The 23,302-nt window shown below is 36.1% G+C and overlaps 1 long non-coding RNA gene across 1 annotated transcript; it reads right to left on the reverse strand.

Moving 5' to 3' along the window:
- Positions 1 to 8,655: 8,655 nt before the first annotated feature.
- Positions 8,656 to 9,710, reverse strand: LOC142168688 (uncharacterized). Its single transcript, XR_012698547.1, has 2 exons — positions 9,467 to 9,710; positions 8,656 to 9,037 (listed from the first exon to the last, which is right to left on the reverse strand). It is a non-coding gene; the product is annotated as an uncharacterized LOC142168688 (long non-coding RNA).
- Between the last annotated feature and the right edge of the window lie 13,592 nt (positions 9,711 to 23,302).

Raw genomic sequence — 23,302 nt, forward strand, 5'->3', positions numbered from 1 at the left:
GTATTCTACTTGTGACTCAGAATGATTATGAGGTTCTCATATTTTCTCATATGATGCCATGATAAATGCGGCATGTTGTGTGGGTTTAAGGTTTACGTGTGCAAGGTCACGGTTTAGTTTTGAAGGGGAGGTCATAAAATCTTAGATGGAATGGATGGTTTTTGATGTTTAGATGAATGCTATAACTATTTTGTATTGCATGAGTAGAGTATACATGTCAGAAGGGGCAATGTGTTTTGATTTATGGATACTTCACTGGTACTGCAGCGCTCTCCTGGTTGATCGACTGTTGATATTCAAATTTTGCTATGTGGCACGGAAGAATTTTAGAAGTATTCCTCATTGGATGATCTTGTATGAGAGATGTGTTAGACATTCTGGCGGTAGAGTTGGGATCAGATATGGCGATTCGTGTGTTCTATGGATTTGGAGACTGGGAGTTCTCAAGAGCAGATTGTTTCATGGTTGTGGACTGTGAAGTCATGGTCGAAGCTAGCTAGAAGATAGTATGTGTTATGACGATAGTATGTGTTATGATTCAGTCATTGTGGACTTACCGAGGGTTATTTATCTATTTGTGGGTGCCCGGAGTTGATTTGGGGGTCCATTGGTAGGCCCAATTAGGATGTGTATTCTACACCGAGCCGAATTGGTTGGCTCCATACTACTATTGCTGAGGGATGTGCCATTCAGTTGTTGTTGAGCTTATTCGTGTTCTAAAATGATCTGTGAGTTACTCTTCCATGCTACGAGGAGTTGTGATTCATTGGTTATAAGCACCCCTGGTGCGGTTCTATTTGGGCTTTATAGCGGAATTTGAGCGAGATGAGTAATTGGATATTGCATGGTTGATGGCGTATGGGTTATGTTCTTTCGGGTTTTGTGTGGCATTGTGTCATCTGCTTCTCCATGGTTATGGTAATGCACTTTGAGTACTTGATGTCGGATTGCGCGTGGTTATTGATTTTGAGCATGGTGGCTGAGGTATTTCATATGGATCAGTGTTTGGATGGGGTCGCGCATTGCAGCGGAGTTATGTTGAGATATGATCCCACGTGTTAGATTCGTGTGTTTTGGTTCTACGGTGTGTGATATGTTCTTAGCATTGTGTTGTAGTGGTACTTGTTGAGCTTGCGGGACAGTTTTCTCGTCTGAGTCATTTTTTCCATGATTGAGTACATTTGGAAGGTTGCTTATTGGTGCACGGATTGCACGGGTTGTGGCTTTAGATTGTATGGGTGTGTCATGTCACTAGAGTGGTCGTGTTAGATGAGATGAGGTCATTGGACCTAGAATGGATACTATCGAAATTTATTACAGCATGGTTGGAAGGATAATATCGAAAGTCGGCTTAGAAATTTGCTATAGTTCTTGTCGAAGGAGAGGGAGCTCCATGACCGGTGGATCTGATAAATGGTTACGAGTTTCTGCGTGTTTCTTTCATCATCGGTAGTGTACAAAGGTTTTAGAATGGAGTCTTGTTTGATATGAGGTTTATTACCGGCATTGGGTTGTTCTGAGCAGCTACTGTGATTAAAAATCATTGCTACGAGTATCTGTGTTATGTGATATATCATGCCATTGTATATTGGGTTATGGTTGCGGCTCGGTACAGCTTGTTCATACTTGTACAGAGTGTTGATGCGGGATTCTGACCTTATAGAAAATTTTGGATGTTTGAAAAAATTGGTTCTAAGGTTTATGGGCTAGGTTGAATTAAGAAATTCCAGTTATGTGGTGTTATCAGACCTATATGGGATAGGGTGACGTGGGATCACCCCCGAGTGTGTGCAGGGTAAGGTTACACGGTGGTTTGATGGCTTCGGGAATAACTCTTGGCACGTTTGAGGATGAATGTATGTTTAAGTGGGGGAGGATGTAACGACCCGACCGGTCGTTTTGAGTATTTGCACTTTGCTCGGTAATTTATGGGAATGAGTAGCTCTGTATGATGTATGTGAATCTTCAGTTTTGGTTTTCAAGTTATTCGGAATTGATTCGGAAGAAGGATTCTCAACTAGAAAGCTTTGAGTTGGAAGAGTTAACCAAGTTTGACTTTTTAGTAGTTGATCTCAGATTGGGGTTTTGATGGTTCTGTTAGCTCCGCTGGATGATTTTGGACTTAGGAGCACGTCCGGATTATGATTCGGAGGTCCGTAGTTGAATTTGGCTTGAAATGGCAAAAATTGAATTTTTTGAAAGTTTGACCGGGAGTGGACTTTTTGATATCGGATCCGGATTTTGGTTCCGGAAATTGGAATAACTTCGTTATGTTATTTGGGACTTGTGTGCAAAATTTGAGGTCAATCGGATTTGATTTGATAGGTTTCGGCATCAGTTATGAAGTTTGAAGTTTCAAAGTTCATTGATTTTGAATTGAGGTGTGATTTGTCGTTTCGACGTTGTTATGTGTGTTTTGAGGCCTCGACTGGTCCGTGTTATGTTATGGTACTTGTCGGTATATTTGGACGGGGTCCCGAATGGCTCGGGTGAGTTTCGGACGAGGTTCAGATCGTTTTCATTTCATGTTGCATTGCTGAAGATTTCTGGTTCTGGTGTGACCGCACCTGCAGAGTGTTGGGCGCAGGTGTGGAGCCGCAAAAGCGGCAGTCTCATCGCAGAAGCGTGAAGGGGAGTTGGGCGTGAGGATCGCAGGTGCAGGTGCTTGGATGCACCTGCGCAACCGCAAATGCAGTTCAAGTGCGCATAAGTGGCTTAAAGACCCAGGTGCGAGGGATTGATGGGTCAGGTAGTTTTCGCATAACCGAAGTTTTACCGCAAAAACGGTGGTCGCAGATGCGACGAATTGTCCGTAAATGCGGAATCGCTGGGCAAAAGCTATATTATCGAGGGTTTTGGTTCTTTCTTCATTTTGGGAGCTATGGAGCTCGGATTGAGGCAATTCTTGAAGCAATTTTCATTTTGTGGACTGGGGTAAGTGTTCTCTACTCTTTTTTTATTTTATATCACGAAATCTACCTTCATTTTTGGTAATTGGATTGTGAATTTTAAAGAGAAAATTGGGGGGTTTGGCCTAAAGTTTCATAATATGAAACTTTGAGTTTTGAACATCGAATTGGAGTTGGATTTGAGTGAAACTAGTATGGTTGGACTCGTAATTGAATGCGTTGTCAAATTTTGTGAGTTTTGTTGGATTACTAGGCATGGGCCTGGGTGTGATTTTTGGCCAATTTTGGGTTTTGATTAAGGATTTGATCTTTATCATTTGGAATTGTTTCCTTGGGCTTCATTTGACTATTTGAGTTGCTTTTAGCTAGTTTTGAGCCGTTCAGAGGTTGCTACGCGCGTGATGGCATCTTTGGAGCATCACTTGGCTTGCTCAGCATTGGTATTGGCTTGTTAGAGGTAAGTAACACGTCTAAACTTAGTGTTGAGGTTATGAAACCCTAAATTACGTGTTATGTGGTTGATGTTGAGGTGACGTACATGCTAGGTGATGGGCGTGTGGGCGTGCACCATATGAATTGTGACTCCGTTATTTTGTGGTACTATATAGTTACCTGATCTTACCTGTAACCATGAAATTTCTACGTTCTTGAGCTATTGAGATGTGATCCATGTTAGAAACCATGTCTATGCTACATGTTTATCCTGTTGAGACCCACTGAGGTCATTTCTGCTGTTCAGTTATCTGCTTTCATTGCATTATATACTTAGTCATACGCATTCATATACATATCATATCTTAGTCTCTGTTGCTATTTATTGATACATCATATCATTATTTTCGGGCTAGTTTCATGACATTGTGAGCCCGCGAGAGAGAGACTAGAGAGATTGATGACTGAGTGAGGCCAAGGGCCTCATTATGAGTGACATTATGGGATCGGGCTGCACGCCACAACGGTTATACTGATTTATGATAGCGCTTGTGCTGAAGGAGCTCCTCCAGAGTCTATACACACCCCCAGTGAGCGCGGTTGATTTATATTGAGGGATGGATCTTGCCTGGACATGGATCTTGTCCGAAGCATTTATATTGAGGGATGGATCTTCCCTAGACATGGATCTTGTCTGAAGCATTATATACCTGGAGATGGATCTTCTCCATGGGCTGGATTGGTCCTGCTCGGTACTGAGTGACTGATGATCAGTTGATGTGTATATTCCGGGATAGATCTTCCTTGGGCCGGATTGGCCATATACAGTACTGAGTGATTGAGCATGATGTGTGGAATGTATGAGAAATGAATACTCTAAGAGTGTGAGTACATGAGTTCATCTCTGAGATACATTGCATTTACATGCACACATGACATACAGGCATAGAGATGTATTTTTCTCATGCTGTACGGTATCACGTCATTCATGACTTCTCACACATATTGGCATATGGGCACGGTGATGCATTTCATACTGGCTATCTGGAAAGAAAATGAAATATCTTATTTATTATTGAAAGAATTTTTGGGAAAAATTACTGTTTTCAAACTTACTTATATTTTAGGTAACTTCGGTAAATGATTTGGGTTTTCACTGATACACCGGAAAGGTAGAATTATTTTCAGAAATTACGATTTAGCTGAGCATTTATTCTTTGGGTTACTTCTTTTATTACTTGCTTTATGTTTTTATGAACTGTTGTTGGTTATTGGAGCTGGATCCTGACCTTGGTACAAGCTCGTCACTACTTTCAACCTAAGGTTAGGTTTGTTACTTATAGAGTACATGGGGTCGGTTGTACTCATACTACACTTCTGCACCTTGCGTGCAGATGTTGGTTGTTGATGTTGCTGTGTTTGTTAGAAGCTGGATCTGAAGATGTACCTGCGTTCCGGTTGTAGCTGCCTCTTGTTCATGGTAGCATTAGATTTATAAAAATCTGTTCATGTATATTTCGAACAGATGATGTATTTATTTCATACCAATTTTGTAAACTCTATTTTTAGAAGCTTGTGATTTGTACTACCAGTCCTTGGGAAATGTATAAGATTCATATAATTTTTTTACTTAATTGTCATATTAAATATCATTGGAATTGGATAGTTGTTAATTGGCTTACCTAGAGGGTTGGGTTCGGTGCCATCACGACTAGTTAAATTTTGGGCCGTGACAAGTACATACAGTATGCATGAATACTGGATATAAACATTGAAATACACTAAATACAAATACTAAAATAAACAGAATATAAACAGTGAATACATTTAATTTTAAAATATAGTGAATACAGTAAAATACACTGATACAAATACAAATTCAGTGAATACAACCAATGAAATATATCGAATACAACAGTAATAACATGTATTAGAAATAACTAAAATACTGTTAATACAAATATATTTGAATACACTGAATACAAAATAGTGAATACAGTGAATACAAACATTGAATATAATGAATGCAACAGTAAAAAATAAATATTGAAACACACTTAATACAACAGTTAAATATAACTAAATACATGCAATATGTTGATTACATACCTTATGCATTAATACATGCTTTCAATAAATATTCATATTAGATGTTATATTCATACATGTATAGTAAATCGAATTACTAAACAAATTTATATTACATGCTACATAATAATTTTCATTGTTCCACTTCCCAGAATGACGAATTAGCATTGTTAAGCTTACCATATAGTAAATCGAATTACTAAATATTCTATAAATACTTGTATCAATGCATGGCAGAAAAAATTTCTATCAATGGCGGTCAAATCAAAACCTCGATTTATACCAGGAAAAAAATTGACTGAATCTCTGAAACTCTGCAGATTGTGTTATGTTGAAGCTGAATTGACAATGCTATATTTTTTGTGTTTATCATCTGAAAAATCATTCTAATTAATTGGGTTGATAATGAGGCGTGTTAGAATTGATTTTGTTGAGTTATATTAGGAGTATATCACGCTAATTGATTCTCTTTCCGTTATTAGACAGCTTGACAGACCTATTTTTAAGGTGATTGTCGTTATTGTATTCATGAATACATGGCGCAAACACATCTGAATACAGTCGCGTACAGCTGGACTCCCATGTTTTTAGGCGATATTTGGTATTGAATTCATGAATAAAGTAGCGCGAATACAGTGAATACACTACCGTAACAACTGAATAGTAGCTATAGGAAGTAATTATGTATATGTTAGCTATAGGAAATTAATAGCCACTAAACAATAGTAGTTTCTGAAAATTCCTCATATCATAATCACTAATTTAATATGAGCTTTTTTCACTTTTAGCCCGCGCTAGACACTATTTACATTCTGTAGCCCAAAAATATATAAAATTTGTATAATTTTTATACCTAATATAGTCATCATTAAGTAGCCATAAACACTCGGCCCAAGCAATGCTTAAAAATCCCATACCTTTCTTGGTTAGACCATTCTACTCTTTATGGATAACCAATTCACACTCACCGGTAATTTCCAAATAACGTTAGATATTGAAGAGAAAATTTTGTTCTTTTACTATGAGTTCCTGAATCTACAAGATTGTTTTGGGGGAAATTAGATTAAGATTAGCATGAATTTCAGATGAAAATATGTAAAAAAAAAAAAAAAAATTAAAAAAAGTTGTAGATGCTTATAATATAAGAATGTAAAGGATATTAAATGGGTTCTTTATACAAATAACTTTTCGGATTTATTATTTACTTTATCTCGCCGGTATATAAATATTATACATATATTATATATCCGACAGCTATTTTTAGTTTTGATAGTTGGATTGGCTACAATTTAGGTTAATTCTTCGAGGTTTATTATAACAAGTATTTGAGTACAACAAGATACTTTTCCGATTTATTGCAGGTTGATTATTCGGTGTTCGGCCAAACAAGTATTTTATAGAGAACTAACAATAAATTTTATTATTAACCGGCTATTTTGATCATTTAGAACAACTCAAAAATTTAATAGATCGATTTACGAGGCCCTATCAAGTGACCTTGTAATTATAAATATGATAAAATAGATATCATCCGTCACACATGCTGCGGGAAGAGCAATTACAGTAAAAAAAGTAGTGTATGCATCCTTTTAGTACCGAGCTCATCAAAATCTACTATAATTGTACTAATAGATATAATAGATATGAATCATAATTTTAAAAATATAATGAGTTTAATGTTAAGATTTTAAAAGTTGAACATATAAAATTTAAATCCTCTTATCTACGCTCGTATCGACCAGACAAATAGTTATAAAGATGATCATAGAATAAATATCACACATCACAGATAGACATATTCAACTCTTCTTCAATCAATTCAATTACTTTCATTTCCTTTACATTCTTACTTACATTATAGTAGAAATGACACCAGATAGCCACTTTAAAAGGCTGCTATTTAGGAATTAGCCAGTACGTCCTAAATTTTAATTTTTCAGTTTAAATTTTCAGGACAAAAATGTCCTGAGTTGTCCTGAAGTTAAAATTTTTAGTTTAAAATTTCAAGACAAAAATAAGTAATGACTAATCTCTAAATAGCATCCATGAGAATGATTATCTGTGCACTTGCCCCTACATTATAAGCATCGACAACTTTTCTTTACATATTTTCATATGAAATTCATCCTAATCATAGTCTTAATTTCTCCAAACAACATTGTACATTCAGGCAACCATAGTAGAAGAGCAGAATTTTCTCTTTAAGACATTATTTGGAAAATAATTGGTTAGTGAAATTAAGCTGTCAAGTTATCCAACTCAGCTGGTTTACAATATTTGCTAATAATAGACGGTAAAGTGGTCAAACAAATGTTAGTTTTTGTTGTTAACCAACTTAAAAAGGTTTATGTAATAGTATATTTACTTAGAGGGTAAATTCTGCAACTCTTTTAACTAATGGGGATAATATTAAATATGGTGAGTGAATGAATATGAAAGGGAAAAAAAAACTGAAAAACATATATAAAATTGGGTGGGTGAGTGGGGACTCACGTTCCTTTTTAGCATTTACCTGAGTCCAGACGAATTGAATATGGGGCAAAGACTTTGACAAAGTATTGTCTACTTTCGGAGGTCGTTTGGCGGGGTGTATAAGAACAATGTTTTAAAAAACGGGACGTTTAACTTAATATAGGGCGAGGCGTATGCCACAAGACATGAAGCGTAAGTCCCATAAATCTTTAAATTTATTAATTTATAAATTAATAAAATAGCAAAATAATCATAAAAAATATATAAAGTACATTAAGATAAAAATCAACTATAACGTCTTGTCTTCAAACGATCAAAAAGATCATAATATTTTTAAAAATATTATAAAAGATTATACGATTTACCTCTCTAAAAGTTAATAAGCAATAAACTCCATCAATAATATACTTTTAAATATTACTCCTTACGAATAAATATAAAATTGCTTTCAAATAGTAAAATCGGTTAATATCGTAAAATAAACTTTATCAACTTACGTATTTTCTGAGACCCATGAACATACGATAGAATAATATAACACATGGGGAATCAAGAACATAGGCACCCCTAGTACTTCTAAGAATAGAATCATTTGTGAAAGTTGCATGCTTGCTCGTTTCGTTGCATCATATGGATCATGCCAAAAGGAAAGAAGGGATAGTCTTAACATACATTTGCAATCTTCTCTCCAATCATCAACCAAGCTCAATATGATCTTCTTACGTCTACAATGAGTAACCTGACTTCGTCGTCATCATATAAGCATTGTAGCTCTCATATTTTAAAACTAATATTCTACAAGAAAACGGACAGCACCTCCCATATTTTTACTACATCCCATAAGTTACTAAAAGTTACCAAACAACCCAAACAACAACAATATAATTTACAATAAGCTCTCTGATTACTTCAACAACTATTTGAGCGGCAAGCTCGATTTACAATTAACAAAATATAATTTAATCCAATTCATTTTCCATGAATCTTCCTACAACTTATATAACATCATACTTATACTTACCATATCATTTTCATCCCAAAACATCATAAGAATAATCTTCAAAAATAGTCCACACGCCTAGCACCTTAACCTTTATCGTCAACCTCTTGTTTTTCATGTTGTCTTCTTCAATCCACTGAATTAGCACATAGATAAGCTTAACAACAGTAGCAACAACATAATCAAACTATTTATAATAATTTTCAGCCACAACAAACCATATATATAGCCTCAACACAGCCCACAAAAAAAAGATAACGATTCCTTATGCCATGTCAATTACTATCTTGAAGATTTTAACTCAAACAACACATGATTAACCTTAAGCACAACCAAGAACATGATTTACGTACCTTAGGCAGCAGATACAACTTGAAATTTCAGCCATAACAACACATATATATAGCCTTAAAACAACCCAGCAAAAGATAATATAGCCTTAAAACAACCCAACAAAAGATAACAACAACTCTTCCCCTTTCAAGTGTTATCTTATAATCTTCATCCAATAACTTAACCAACACATAGATAATATTAATCCCAAGAAATAAGGTGTTATTAATACCTTAAAGAATCTGGAAAAACTCAAACTAAAGCTTTTCTTATCTTACAACCACCCTTAATCACATCACGACACCATAGAGACTCTCTTCTTCACTTAGGCCAACTTTTGATGTTTGATTATGGTGTATTCCTTTGGAATTTGTTTGGAGCCTTTGGGGAACTGTTTGGAAGGGTTTGGAGAGTGTGATTCTGGAAGGAAGACGAAAAATGAGCAAAGCTCATCCCAAAAACGAGATAAGAATAAGTGAAGGTCGGCCCCAACCAAGTGGGTCCCATAGGGGCCTCCTGCACATTCTCGCGAAAACGCAAATAACTCTTTACACGGATGTCGTATTGATGAACGGTTTGCAGAGTTAGAAACTAGACACATGGGGCTTTAATTCCATATAAAGACATACCTGTAAATCTCAATATATTAGGAGAAAACTGCCTCGCAACCTGGCCTATAAACCTGCCAGTTTCTCCGAAGTGCGGCGACGTGACTTGGCGACCCTACTTTAAAAATTCATATTTCTCTACCCCGATATCGTATAAATATATGGTTTGGACCGTTGGAAACTAGGTTTAAATACCTTCATTTTGGTATGATATATGTCCCAAAATGATATCATAAAACTTACGAATAATTTTCTCAAAACGGCTCGTTACAAAGTAAATCTTAGCTCAATTTTTCCGTAACTTAAATCCAACTTTTCTCCAACTTTATATATCATATACAAACATCATATATAGTCATATCATGACTTTAAACTCATTTAAATCATGATTAGCAAGTCTCATATTTATCTTAACTTACTTAAAACTTCGGTAAACCTTTCTTATCCTTGTAGAAAGATTTCATCCTTTTTGAGCTTACATAAGATAATCCTATAATGACAGTGACGTCTGAAGTACGAGTTGTAATAACATGTCCCCTTAGAAATATTTATCCCCGAATGATAACTCTTAAAGGCTTGCAAAAATAGGACGTAACATCATTAAATCACTTTATATACTTTCAAAGAGGATCTCATTTTCAAGCTTACATCAATTGACTTACGACGTACTTTCACGTATATGACTCTTATTAATAATTTAATATTGTCCTTTTCCATCTAGGCAATTGTTCTATGAATAAATCCAAAGGCCATGGCATTCCCTCCTTTGGGCCTCTTTCTCATGCCACGGCTCGTGCTCAGAATTTGTCCAATATCATAACTATTGCTACCTTCTATCATGTAGTTCGTATGACTTTGTCCTTGTATGTGCGCCTATGCGACTCTTCTCTCATTTTCCTCCAGCTTTTGGCCAATCTCTAGGCCTCACTTTGTGAACATATACAGGACTATGACAAGCTGTCCCTCTGGGCATCTATAGGTATACTGAAGTTCTTCGCTTGATACTTTTTTGAATGTACCACTATTGCTATATTTTGTTTCCTAGCCTTGGTTATTTGTTCTTATGTCTTTAGTGCATATAGGTAGGTCATACCGTACTATAACACTTACTTCAGTTTATTATTACCGAGATCTGCTACTCAACTCCAGATTACTCTCTCACTGCTTATTCCATATGTATAAATCTAAGTCCTTTAATTCTTCCTTATTACTGTTCATCTAAAGAATGACATTATAACCTCCTCTTATATTTTGGAATTTTTATCCATCTATTTTTTATTCACCCTAATGTTGATCTATATCTACCACTGATAACTTGAGACCTCTTACATAATACATTGTCACTAGGTCTCACGTCTCCTTGGAAAACATCTGAAGTAATTTTTTTAATCCACCTAGGGGTGATACTACACTTTATAACCGTATTTCATAGCATCCCGACGTGATTCATCTTATATGGGTATTCTAATCCCATGCAATTCATGAAATACCTTTTCTTAAAATCATTACTCATTCAAACGCCTAAACGTCATCCTCTTATATATCACCATTACACCTTTATTCTACTACCAGGGCAGCATTTCATCTCTTCTAATTGCTCATATTCTTAGACTCATCTGAGTTCCTTTAGACTATACCGAGCTTTCTATAACTTATGGAAACTATCAGCTCTCTTGTTTTGATAGGCTTAATCTCGAGGCCTTACCTGTTCTCGTCACTTTCTCACTCACCTTTTTATAACCTTACTCTTGTCTACCTAAAACCTTGTCACTCTATCATACTCTATCTTGCGACCTACACATATCTATTTATACTACTCGCAATCTTCTTTTAAATTGCTAGCACCATAGATTTCCTTTCGTGCCTTCTCAGCTGTCTTTAAATGTAAGCAATTACTTTTTCTGGTCGTTCTGCCACTTATTACATGAATACATGGCTTATCTCATTGCCTACGAATAATGGAATTTTCTGTAACTCATATGATCTAAAATATCACCTTTTGATTTTTTTCTTCTTCTTCTCGTTCATTAGCCGTGATAGGTGCCACTTTCTTATGGAGTACATACAATGTTGTAGTGAGACTGTTGTTACAAGACCATTTCTTCTTTATGTCACTATGCTTAAGTTGAAGCCTTCTTCCTTATTTCCTCAACTAGTCTTTCTTTGTAGTACTTAAGGGAGACCCTTTGACTCCTATAAAGCTGCGAGCTTATTACATCGTATACCCGAAAGAATTTTTGATGTTCTTACTCGCCTATAATTATCCTTATTTATTTACCTCCGCGCCCATGTGCTTGTAGGGTTGCTTCTGAACTGAAATTTTTGACTGTCTTCTCAGTGGCATCGTCTATTATTTTTGTAACACTTATACGGTACCTTTAACAATCCCAACTCCTATCTGAATATTTCTCAAGCATCACGATGGCATCATATTTGCAAGATTGAATTCCCTATGTTAAGTTTCACTATGTTTATCTTGCACAATCTGCTGATTTTTCTATGACCTCTTGTCTAGCCATAACTAGGCTCTTCCTAAATCAACTATAGACTACTCGTTAGTCCATTCTCATATCTACATTCTGTGTAACCCCTCTTGGGTTATGTCCTTTGTCTTAACTTACCTCTCGTACGGGCTCCTTATGTATCAAGTGTTCATTCCTACTTATTTATCAATATTATCGGGTGCGGAACCCTTACTGCTTATCCCCGGTGTCATGCTTGCATAATGATCTAGAGTCATATCATATATGTAGGATCTGAATAAATGTAATCTCATTCCTTTCACCGTTTTACCGCATTCTTCCTTTACTATTCCATAGTTACCTCTTCATCTTTGGCTTTTTTTTTTCACATCTTCACTAACATCTTACTCGCCTTGCGGTAACCCTTCTATACCAGGGATAATTGAATTTCTTACGCACAAGGGTGACACTTAGTGTAACTGGCACACTTAGTCCCTTACGCTTAACTCTGCTCATCGTGCTTGTTGTAGGGAAGCGTCTTCCTGAATGACCTTTAAAGGTTATTCTTCTATTGTCCATTCTACTATCGCCAGAACGTGATCTCTAAAATTATCATGATGCCGGCTATTGTCAAATCATTCGGTCCCTAATTCATATTCATTATATCTTGTTCACCAGCCCATACTGATTTCTATTACTCTGGGGGTCTAACTTTTCATTCTAGTAATCATGTTGGAGTCACCAACTCATTTCTCGAAATAGGGATATGACTTTATGGCTTATACTCTTCTATTATTTCAAGGCATGTCTCCTCTTGTCTTTTCCTTCACTTGACTATAGACTCTGTCATCGTGTCATATTTTGATTTACCGTTATCACCCATATATCACATCATACTCATGATGCTTCATTTACTCTCTTCTTATTCTCCGTATAATATTTTTGTCTATCACTTTATTCTGAAAACTTCAACAAAACGTTCTTTCACTTTTAGCTCCCCTTGCTTCATCTCACTGGCTCTTCGAAATGCCTATCATTAACCTTTTTTTTTACTCGGGGCTAGAGTCATACTAAGGTAAATATTTATCCCTTCTAGGATTCCACTTCCTATCTTTTGAAATGTTTGAAAATTCTAGTATTCATATCTGACTGTACTATTCTAGAGTTCACCATCCGGGTGTCTCACAAGGAGATCTATTACCACATTTGTACTATCTTTGGAAAGGTTAGCTAGTGATAACAATCCATCCACCATTATTGGGTTACTCTAACCCCAGTTGGATCCTGATATCTTATCTTTCTCTTAAACTATATCTGTTAGCTCCCATAGGGCATAATTAAGATGAGTGTGGCCAATTGTATATAACTCTATTGCTGTTTAAAGTAACTCATAATACTTGTATTTCACTGTTTGAATTGCAAATACTCATAATCTTCATTAACTAGGTACCTCGTGCCCTTCTTCATCTTGCTTCTTTTACTTGCCGGAACTTGTATCTACCTTTTGATTCCCTTATTTCTTTTTACCATATAGGTGGATATATATTCTTGCGGTAGGTCTCCTTATTAAGAAGCTTACACATCTTAGTACACACATGATCTGCTGAAGAACTCACATTTACTCATCATAAGCATAATACAAAATCGAGTTCCTCTGACTCAACTCTTCTACAGCCAAATTCAATCTCTTATCAACTATCTTTCTGGATGTAGGTATCGTTGTATTATGAATAAAATAAAATTTAGGAGTTTGAATTCTTACAACTAAGCTCTACCACATGATCTAGAGTAAGAAGAAAGAGTGACAGTCCTAAATGTCATGTAGCCTCCTGCTTATAAGTATGGTGCACAACACACCCATAAACAAGACTCTACTAGACACGGCTTGTAAACTCCCTAGGACAGAACTGCTCTGATACCATTTTTATCACGACCCAAACCGTGGGGCCGCGACGGGCACTCGGTGCCTAACCCAACCGAGTACCAATGTAACGTATCCTTCTTATCATACTATCATGGGTAAATGAACCGAAAAGGCCGTCATGAGATAACTAGAATTAAACATAAGAGAATACTCTATATGGGATGACCCAACATGATATAGAAGCCTATGCATGCGACATACGGGCCTATAAGGCCGATATGATCATTTGTATACTCAAAACATAGGCCGACAAGGCCATACAAGTATACATATACACGACATCTGTCTACAAGCCTCTAAGAGTACATAAATATCATAAAAGTCGGGACAAAGCCCCGCCATACTAATCAATACATGTCTAAATCATACTGACTAAATAGGCAACTCCGGAGCAAGTGGAGTGCACAAACACCTTTCGTTGAGCTGATAGCCTACCATGAGAATTCTCAACCTGTCTATCGGGACCTGCGGGCATGAAACAAAGCGTCCCCAGGAAAAAGGGACGTTATTACAAATAAAGTACCGAGTATGTAAGGCATGACAGTAGTATATAAGAGACATAAAAGAAACATGGAGTAAAGAACTCAACCTGTAATTCTGAATAGCTATATGAATCATGAAAAATTTATAATGTCATGCATGTACGTATAAATGACATACCATGCATAGGTATATGCGTACATAACATCATCAAGCCTCTGAGGGCATCCCATCATATCATCTCAGCCACTGTGGGCGAAATCATCAACGTATACCAACTGATCAGGTGGTGGTGCGTATATAACAACATAACCTTTCTTCATATATTATATGCGTATATAACGCCATCTAGTCATGGGTCAATATACATGTATAAATGAATGCAATGCATAATGAAGTAAGTCAATAAGATCTCTCGGAATGTCATAAGATCAATATGCCTTCGGTTAATATCATGAAATAAACTTTATCAACTTACGTATTTTCTGAGACCCTGAACAGACGATAGAATAATAGGACACATGGGGAATCAAGAATATAGGCACCCCTAGTACTTCTAAGAATAGAATCATTTGTGAAAGTTGTGTGCTTGCTCGTTTCGTTGCATCATATGGATCATGCCAAAAGAAAAGAAGGGATAGCCTTAACATACCTTTGCAATCTTCTCTCCAATCGTCAACCAAGCTCAATATGATCTTCTTACGTCTACAATGAGTAACCTGACTTCGTCGTCATCATATAAGCATTGTAACTCTCATATTTCAAAACCAATATTCTACAAGAAAATGGACAGCACCTCCTCTATTTTTACTACATCCCATAAGTTACTAAAAGTCACCAAACAACCCAAACAACAACAATATAATTCACAATAAGCTCTCTGATTACTTCAACAACCATTTGAGCGGCAAGCTCGATTTACAATTAACAAAATATAATTTAATTCAATTTTTTTTCCATGAATCTACCTACAACTTATATAACATCATACTTATACTTACCATATCATTTTCATCCCAAAACATCATAAGAATAATCTTCAAAAATAGTCCACACGCCTAGCACCTTAACCTTTATCGTCAACCTCTTATTTTTCATGTTGCAATCAACTGAATTAGCACATAAATAAGCTTAACAACAGCAGCCACAACATAATCAAACTATTTATAACAATTTCCAGCCACAACCAACCATATATATAGCCTCAACACAACCCACAAAAGAAGATAACGATTTCTTATGCCATGTCAATTACTATCCAGTAGATTTTAACTCAAACAACACATGATTAACCTTAAGCACAACCAAGAAAATGATTTACATACCTTAGGAAGTATATACAATTTGAAATTTCATCCATAACAACATATATATATATATATATATAGCCTTAAAAGTACCCAACAAAAGATAACAACTCTTGCCCTTTCAAGTGTTATCTTGTAATCTTCATCCAATAACTTAACCAACACATAGATAATATTAATCCTAAGAAATAAGGTGTTATAAATACCTTAAATAATCTGAAAAAACTCGAACCAAAGCTTCCCTTATCTTACAACAACCCTTAATCACATCATGACACCATAGAGACTCTCTTCTTCACTTAGGCTAACTTTTGATGTTTGATTATGGTGTATTCCTTTGGAATTTGTTTGGAGCCTTTGGGGAACTGTTTGGAAGGGTTTGGAGAGTGTGAGTCTGGAAGTAAGACGAAAAATGAGCAAAGCTCATCCCAAAAACGAGATAAGAATAAGTGAAGGTCGGGCCCCGACCAAGTGGGTCCTATAGGGGCCTCCTGCGCAGTCTCGCAAAAATGCAAATATCTCTCTACACCGATGTCGTATTGATGAACGGTTTGCAGCGTTAAAAACTAGAAACATGGAGATTTAATTCCATATAAATATCTACCTGTAACTCTCAATATATTGGGAGAAAACTGCCTCGCAACATGGCCTATAAACCTGCCAGTTTCTCCGCAGTGCGGTGACGTGACTTGGCGACCCTACTTTAAAAATTCATATTTCTCTACCCGAATATCGTATGAATAAATGGTTTGGATCGTTGGAAACTAAGTTCAAATACCTTCATTTTTGTATGATATATGTCTGTAACGACCCGACCAGTCGTTTCGAGAGTTATAGCCCTATTTCCCTATTTCTGCGTCTTTATGTGTTATTCAGCTGTGTTGAGTTGCATCGAGTTGGTAGGTTTGGGTCCGGAGTAGTTTTGGAGTGAAATGAACAATTAGTCTCTTAGTTAGAAAGTTAAGTTAGAAAAGTCAACCGGATGTTGACCTATGTATAAACGATCTCAGATTTGAATTCTGATGGTTTTGTTAGCTCCGTTAGATGATTTTGGACTTACAAGTGCGTCCGGAATGTGATTTGGAGGTCCGTGGTAGAATTAGGCTTGAATTGGCGAAATTGAAAATTTGGTGATTTCGGTCGGTAGTGGAAAATTTTGATATCGGGGTCAAAATGGAATTTTTGAAGTTGGAGTAGGTTCGTAGTGTCATTTGTGACATGTGTGCAAAATTTGAGATCATTCGGACGTGGGTTGATAGGTTTCGGCGTCGTTGGCGAATTTTTGAAGTTTAGAAGTTCTTAGGCTTGAATCCGATGTTGAATTGGTGTTTTGGTGTTGTTTTGGTTGTTCTGAAGGTTTGACTAAGTTCGGGTAGTGATATATGACTTGTGAAAAATATTGGTTGAGGTCCCGAGGGGCTCAGGATGATTTCGGATGGTTAACGAGAAGTTTGGAAGTTGAAAATTTCATAAGACTAAAGTTTCAAGTGAGTTCGCATAAGACCTAACTTCAAATGAGCATAACTTTCATGATACGAAATGTTATATGGTGTATTACCTATCAAAGGAAAGGTCTATGTGTCTAGTTTCCAACGCTTTAAACCATTCATCATTTGGATATTTCTACAAAATGTTATGACCAAATTACCAAAGTCTGGAAAAATATGATTCTACGACCAATTCTGCGATCGCAGAAGTAGTTTTGCGACCGCAAAATGGTCGCAAACCTGTCCAGTGAAGCCCATTTATGGGCATCGATTTTGCGGTGTAATTTGCGACCTGCATACCCATTCTGCGGTCCATTATACGACCGCAGACCTGCTTTCGGATGGTTATTTTTTTTATTTTCATAACCCGAACCCATTTTGATAAATAGGCTTTGGGACTCATTTTGGAGAAAAATTCTGACATTTTTTAGAGAGAAGGGAGAGTGTTCTAGAGAGAGGAAGAAGATCAAGTTCTTTGTTCATCAAGATCTTGTTCAAGCTTTGAAATCTAACAAGGAAATATCACAAGATCTTCACCCAAGAGGTAAGGTTCTAACCCCTAGTCTTCAATTTCAAGTTTGGGTAAAGATGGGTGATTAAGAGTATGATTCTTGGGTGTAATAGTATTATTTATACATATCAATAAGGTTTATGGAAAGATTGTTGAGTTCAAATAGGTATAGATTGGGTTAAAAATGGTAGAAATCTTCAAAACTTTAATTGAAGATTTGAGGGTCAAGTTGATGTCGGAATTTGATGAATTTTATATGGTTAGACTCGGGAGAGGACAAGGTTTATTATTCTGCCATTTTGACTGATTTCGAGACGTGGGCCCGGGACCAGGTTTGAGCCAATTTCGGGTTTTGGTCTAATTTGATAGTTTTTCTTGTGAAATTCATTCCATTAGCGTATATTGATGGTATTGTACTGATTTTGAATAGATTCGGAGCAATTGGAAATCGAGTCCAGAGACGAGGGCATCCCGGAGTAGGATTTTTACGCTGTTAAGGTAAGTAACAGTTTTAACTCTGGCTTTGAGGGTATAAACCCGGAGATTTGACATCACGTGATTGTTTGGAAGTGATACCCACGCTAGGTGATGGGCGTGTGGGTGTGCACCGCGAGGGATTGAGACTTGGTCTGTCCCGTGAGGCTGTGAGGCCTAATGGCTATTATCTGTGGTTATGTGTTTATTTGTTGTTGAACTTATTTACCTTCATGTTAGAGATCATGCTTAGGCTTTATTCATGCTCACATTATTTGTACTCAGTCATAGAAATTATTGTAAATATTTACCTCAGTCTCTATTAATTGCTAATATGCGGTGATACTTGATGTGGGTTGTGTTCCCTTATTTGTTGGTGATGATGAGGCTAGTGAGGTATATGATTGAGTGAGGTCGAGGGCCTGGTTGTGAGGATATTAATACTATAGCGCGTGAGTTATCCGCGTAGCACGTGAGTTGACCGTGCGGGTTCAAGTATTGATACCATAGTGCGTGAGTTGTCCGCATAGCACGTGAGTTGTCCGTGCTTAGTGCTTGGGCTTTGGGAGCCCCTCCCGAGTCTGTACATACCCCCAGTGAGCGCAGAGTGTTGAGTGTTTTGAGTATTGAGTGCTGAGTACGAGTGATGAGTGATGGAGTGACACTACTGTGAGGTTGTATTTATTTGTGTTGTTGCTGCATTTATCTGTTAAACTTCTTTGTGGCATTTACTGAGTTATGGAATTTACCTGTTTATTTCTGTTTATTTTTAAATTGTGAAAAATAAATAATAGGAATGTTTTACTTAGCTCGTCACTATTGCTCAGTTCCTTAGTTATTTTTGTTACTTGGTGAGGTGGTTGTACTCATGCTACACCCTGCACTTTATGTGCAGATTCAGGTGAGTTAGAGTGCGGTGATCGTTGAGTTCAGGCCGGCTATCTGTGGAGATTGCAAGGTAGTTGCTAGTGTCCACAGGACCTTATTTTCTTCTTTTGGATTGTATTGACAGTTAGACAGTTTTATTTCTTAGTTCATAGATTTAAACGCTCATGACTTAGTGACACTCCGATGTTTAGGGCTCGTTTCCGTATTTCTAAAATTGTATTTAGAGTTGATTTAGTTTATGAGAAATTCAAATGTTGAAATATTTTATTAAATTCTTATAATCGGTTTAGTAAAAATATTTTGGGAAGTAGGCTTGCCTTGTAACACGATAGGCGCTATCACGACCACGGTTAGATTTTGGGTCGTGACAATGTCCCAAATTGACATCATAAAGCATACGAATTAATTTCTCAAAACGGCTCGTTACAAAGTAAATCTTAGCTCAATTTTTCCGTAACTTAAATCCAACTTTTCCCAAACTTTATATATCATATACAAACATCATATATAGTCATATCATGATTTTAAACTCATTTAAATCATGATTAGCAAGTCTCATATTCATCTTAACTTACTTAAGACTTCGGTAAATCTTTCTTATCCTTGTAGAAAGATTTCGTCCTTTTTGAGCTTACATAAGATAATCCTATAATGACAGTGACGTCTGAAGTACGGGGTGTAATAACATGTCCTCTTAGAAATATTTGTCCCCGAATGATAACTCTTAAAGGCTTGCAAAAATGGGACGTAACATTATTAAATCACTTTTCAAGCTTACATTAATTAACTTACGACGTACTTTCACGTACAAAAATATGGGGTGTAACAATTACAAATACAAATAAGTAGAGTAGAAAAACCCTAGCCCATTTTTTCCCCAGCACATTCAAGTTTAAGATAAAATAAAATTTTGTCTTATGGAGGTAAAAAGAAAAGCCAAAACCCTAGTTAAAAAAGCAAAATGCCAAAATCATATCAACAAAGCCAAAGCTAGTCTATTTTCCGGTAAATGAACAATACTATTTCAAGTTCTTCTTAGTTCTTGCCGTCAATAATGGCAACCCCAGTAAGAACTACTACTCCAATTTAAATTTTTCACTATATTTTTTATTGTGTTTGGCACAAAGGAAAAAACAGAGAAATTGGGTATTTTAATTTTTAATTGATTGTGGTTATTATCCTCTAAACGAGGTTTTTACTTGCTTTGTATCCCTTCTCTAATTCTTTCTGCTTTAGAAATTAATTTTGTCCTTGGTAGTTTTCTATTATGATATGTTAGTATTCTAAATTTTGCTTTCTGTTCTAAACTTGCAAAAGATAATGCTTCCTTTTTCACATCAATATATATGAAGTTTCTGCCCTCTTGATTGATCTAAAAAAAAAAGTTCCATGTTTAAAAATATTGCCTAATTGACGAGCTATTTGTAGATGACACTAATTTAGTCACATACTCCTTACGTTTTGCTTTCCTATATATTGTTTTTATTTTTATTTTTTTAATCTCACTTATATCAATTTCTTTGCATTATAAACTATATCTATAAAAACCGAAAAAAACTGCAAAAACCAAACCAAACCGATAAAACTGATTAAATTGAAACCGATAAAATTTATACTATATTGGTTTGGTTTGGTTTGGTTTGAATATTAAAAAACTATCTTAGTTGGTTTGGTTTAGTTTTAAGCAAAAACCGAGCCAAACTGAACCGCAAACACCACTAGGCTCTCATTTGGGTTCATTGTGATCTTTCCGTCTAGAGAAAGATCTAGGGGTTATGGAAGTTCTGGTTCTAGAGGAGGAAGGTTTGGCAGTATCCCTCTGAGAAGGGTTAAAGCTACAGTTAGGTAAAGAGCCTAAACTACGAAGTCTACCACCTATTCTACTTCTAGTTGGAGCAGAAGAGGGGGGAAGTTCATCAATAATTACTATCTTATGGGGGTCCGATGATAAAGAAGGGTTTGAAGAACGGGAAGTCATCTTTAATGGTGAAAACACAAAAAAAGCAGAAGAAACACAAGAAGAGTTAGAATGTGAATGCAAGTGAGAAGAAGAGGTTTTAAAAGTTGTGTATGATATGGTATTTATAGGGGAAAGAAAGACATCATCAAAATCCATCATTATGAACTATCATCATGGAACCATCACTTCGCAACTGATGCAACCAAAAAAAACCCTAAAAAGGCATTGAAAGTTGCAAAATCAATTACAACGGGACACGTGTCCTGGACATTAAATAGACATGATGTATGTCTCATCGTTTCTGAAGAAAGAATTATGATGGTTGGGAAGAGACGACAAGACATTCCCTAATATTTAGTTGAGAATATTCAGAAAGTTGGGGGGGGGGGAGGGGGGGACTATCCGTATTGGTGAAAAAAGGCATGACACGTGGCCCAACAACGAGGTGACAAGTGGCACTTATAATTGGGTCAATAAAGAAAGACAGAAAGACACGGATAAAATACACACAGTGTTTTATCAGAGAAGGTACTGAATTTGACAGCTGGAAAAGAGGAATATGCACGAGATGCATGAAGACCATAAAAGGGGAAGATTCATGATTCGGTTGTAAATATGGAAAGGGAATCAACATTAGCTTTGATTACGTGCGATCCTCTATTATTTTCATAATCGTTACAGGTAAATTTGATAACGGGCAATTAAGACAATTAATGCCAATAACGAGTCATAATTAAGTAGAAAGATCGTTACAACTGTTTATCCTTATATAAGGACTCATACATCATTTTGTACCATTATCTGAATATCTCTAAATATATGCAATCAGTCTTTTATTATATTTGATTTAAGGTTATATTCCTTTTGGGTAATTATTACTGCTAGAAATTCGGTAAAAATCGACCAAAAAAACCGACCAACGTTGGTCGGTAATGACCAAAAACCGACCAAAATGCGACCATTTACGTGTGGACGGTATTTTTGTGGTCGGAAAGGAATACCGACCAAAGTTGGTCGGAAATTACCGACCAACTTTGGTCGGTCAATTAAATTCAAAAAAAAATATTGCAAAAAAAACCGACCAAAGTTGGTCGGTTTTTTCCGACCAAAGTTGGTCGGTATTTTAATTATGTAAAAAAAAGATTCACCATCTGGGAATCGAACCGGGGTCTGTACTGTGGCAGGATACTATTCTACCACTAGATCATTGGTACATTTTATTTTAAGACTGTCTTTTATTTGATTTATACTCTTTAATTGTATTTTCGCACGAAAATAACCGATCAAAGTTGGTCGGTTTTATTAAAAAGTAAAATTACCGACCAAAGTTGGTCGGGTTTTTTAAATGACCCGCCGAATTAACCGACCAATTTTGGTCGGTTTTTTTAATATTAATTTTTATTTATATTAATTGAAAAACCGACCAAAGTTGGTCGGTTTCTTGAAACATAAAATTCGCGGGACTCAAAAATAGTTTCCCGCATTTTTGCGCCAAAGAAAACCGACCAAAGTTGGTCGGTTTCGTAAAAAAAAAAAAAAAATTGAAAAACCGACCAACTTTGGTCGGTTTTTTGGTCGGTTTTTTTACCGACCAAAGTTGGTCGGTCGACCTTGGTCGGTTTTTGCCGAATTTCTAGTAGTGTTAGTAGGGAAGTCATTTTCCTTCCTTTAATTATTATTTTAATTTTAATTATTTACTGCATTTCTGATTGTCAAGAAAGTGAAGTAAATTTGGTTATCAGTAACCCGATTTTCTTTAATATTAGCTTTGACCATAAAAATTATTTTTGAGTTAAACACCATCCCCTTAAACAATAAATAGCCACGCGATGTATAACATTAATATACATATTATATGTGCATAGCCATATATAATTTATGTATACCAACTAAGATATATAAATAATAAATTCATCCGGACTATTTGTATAAAGAACCTTATTATTAATGTGAACTATTTATTGAAA

This window comes from Nicotiana tabacum, chromosome 2 (genome assembly GCF_000715075.1).
Source record: "Nicotiana tabacum cultivar K326 chromosome 2, ASM71507v2, whole genome shotgun sequence".
Classification (NCBI taxonomy): Eukaryota; Viridiplantae; Streptophyta; class Magnoliopsida; order Solanales; family Solanaceae; genus Nicotiana; species Nicotiana tabacum.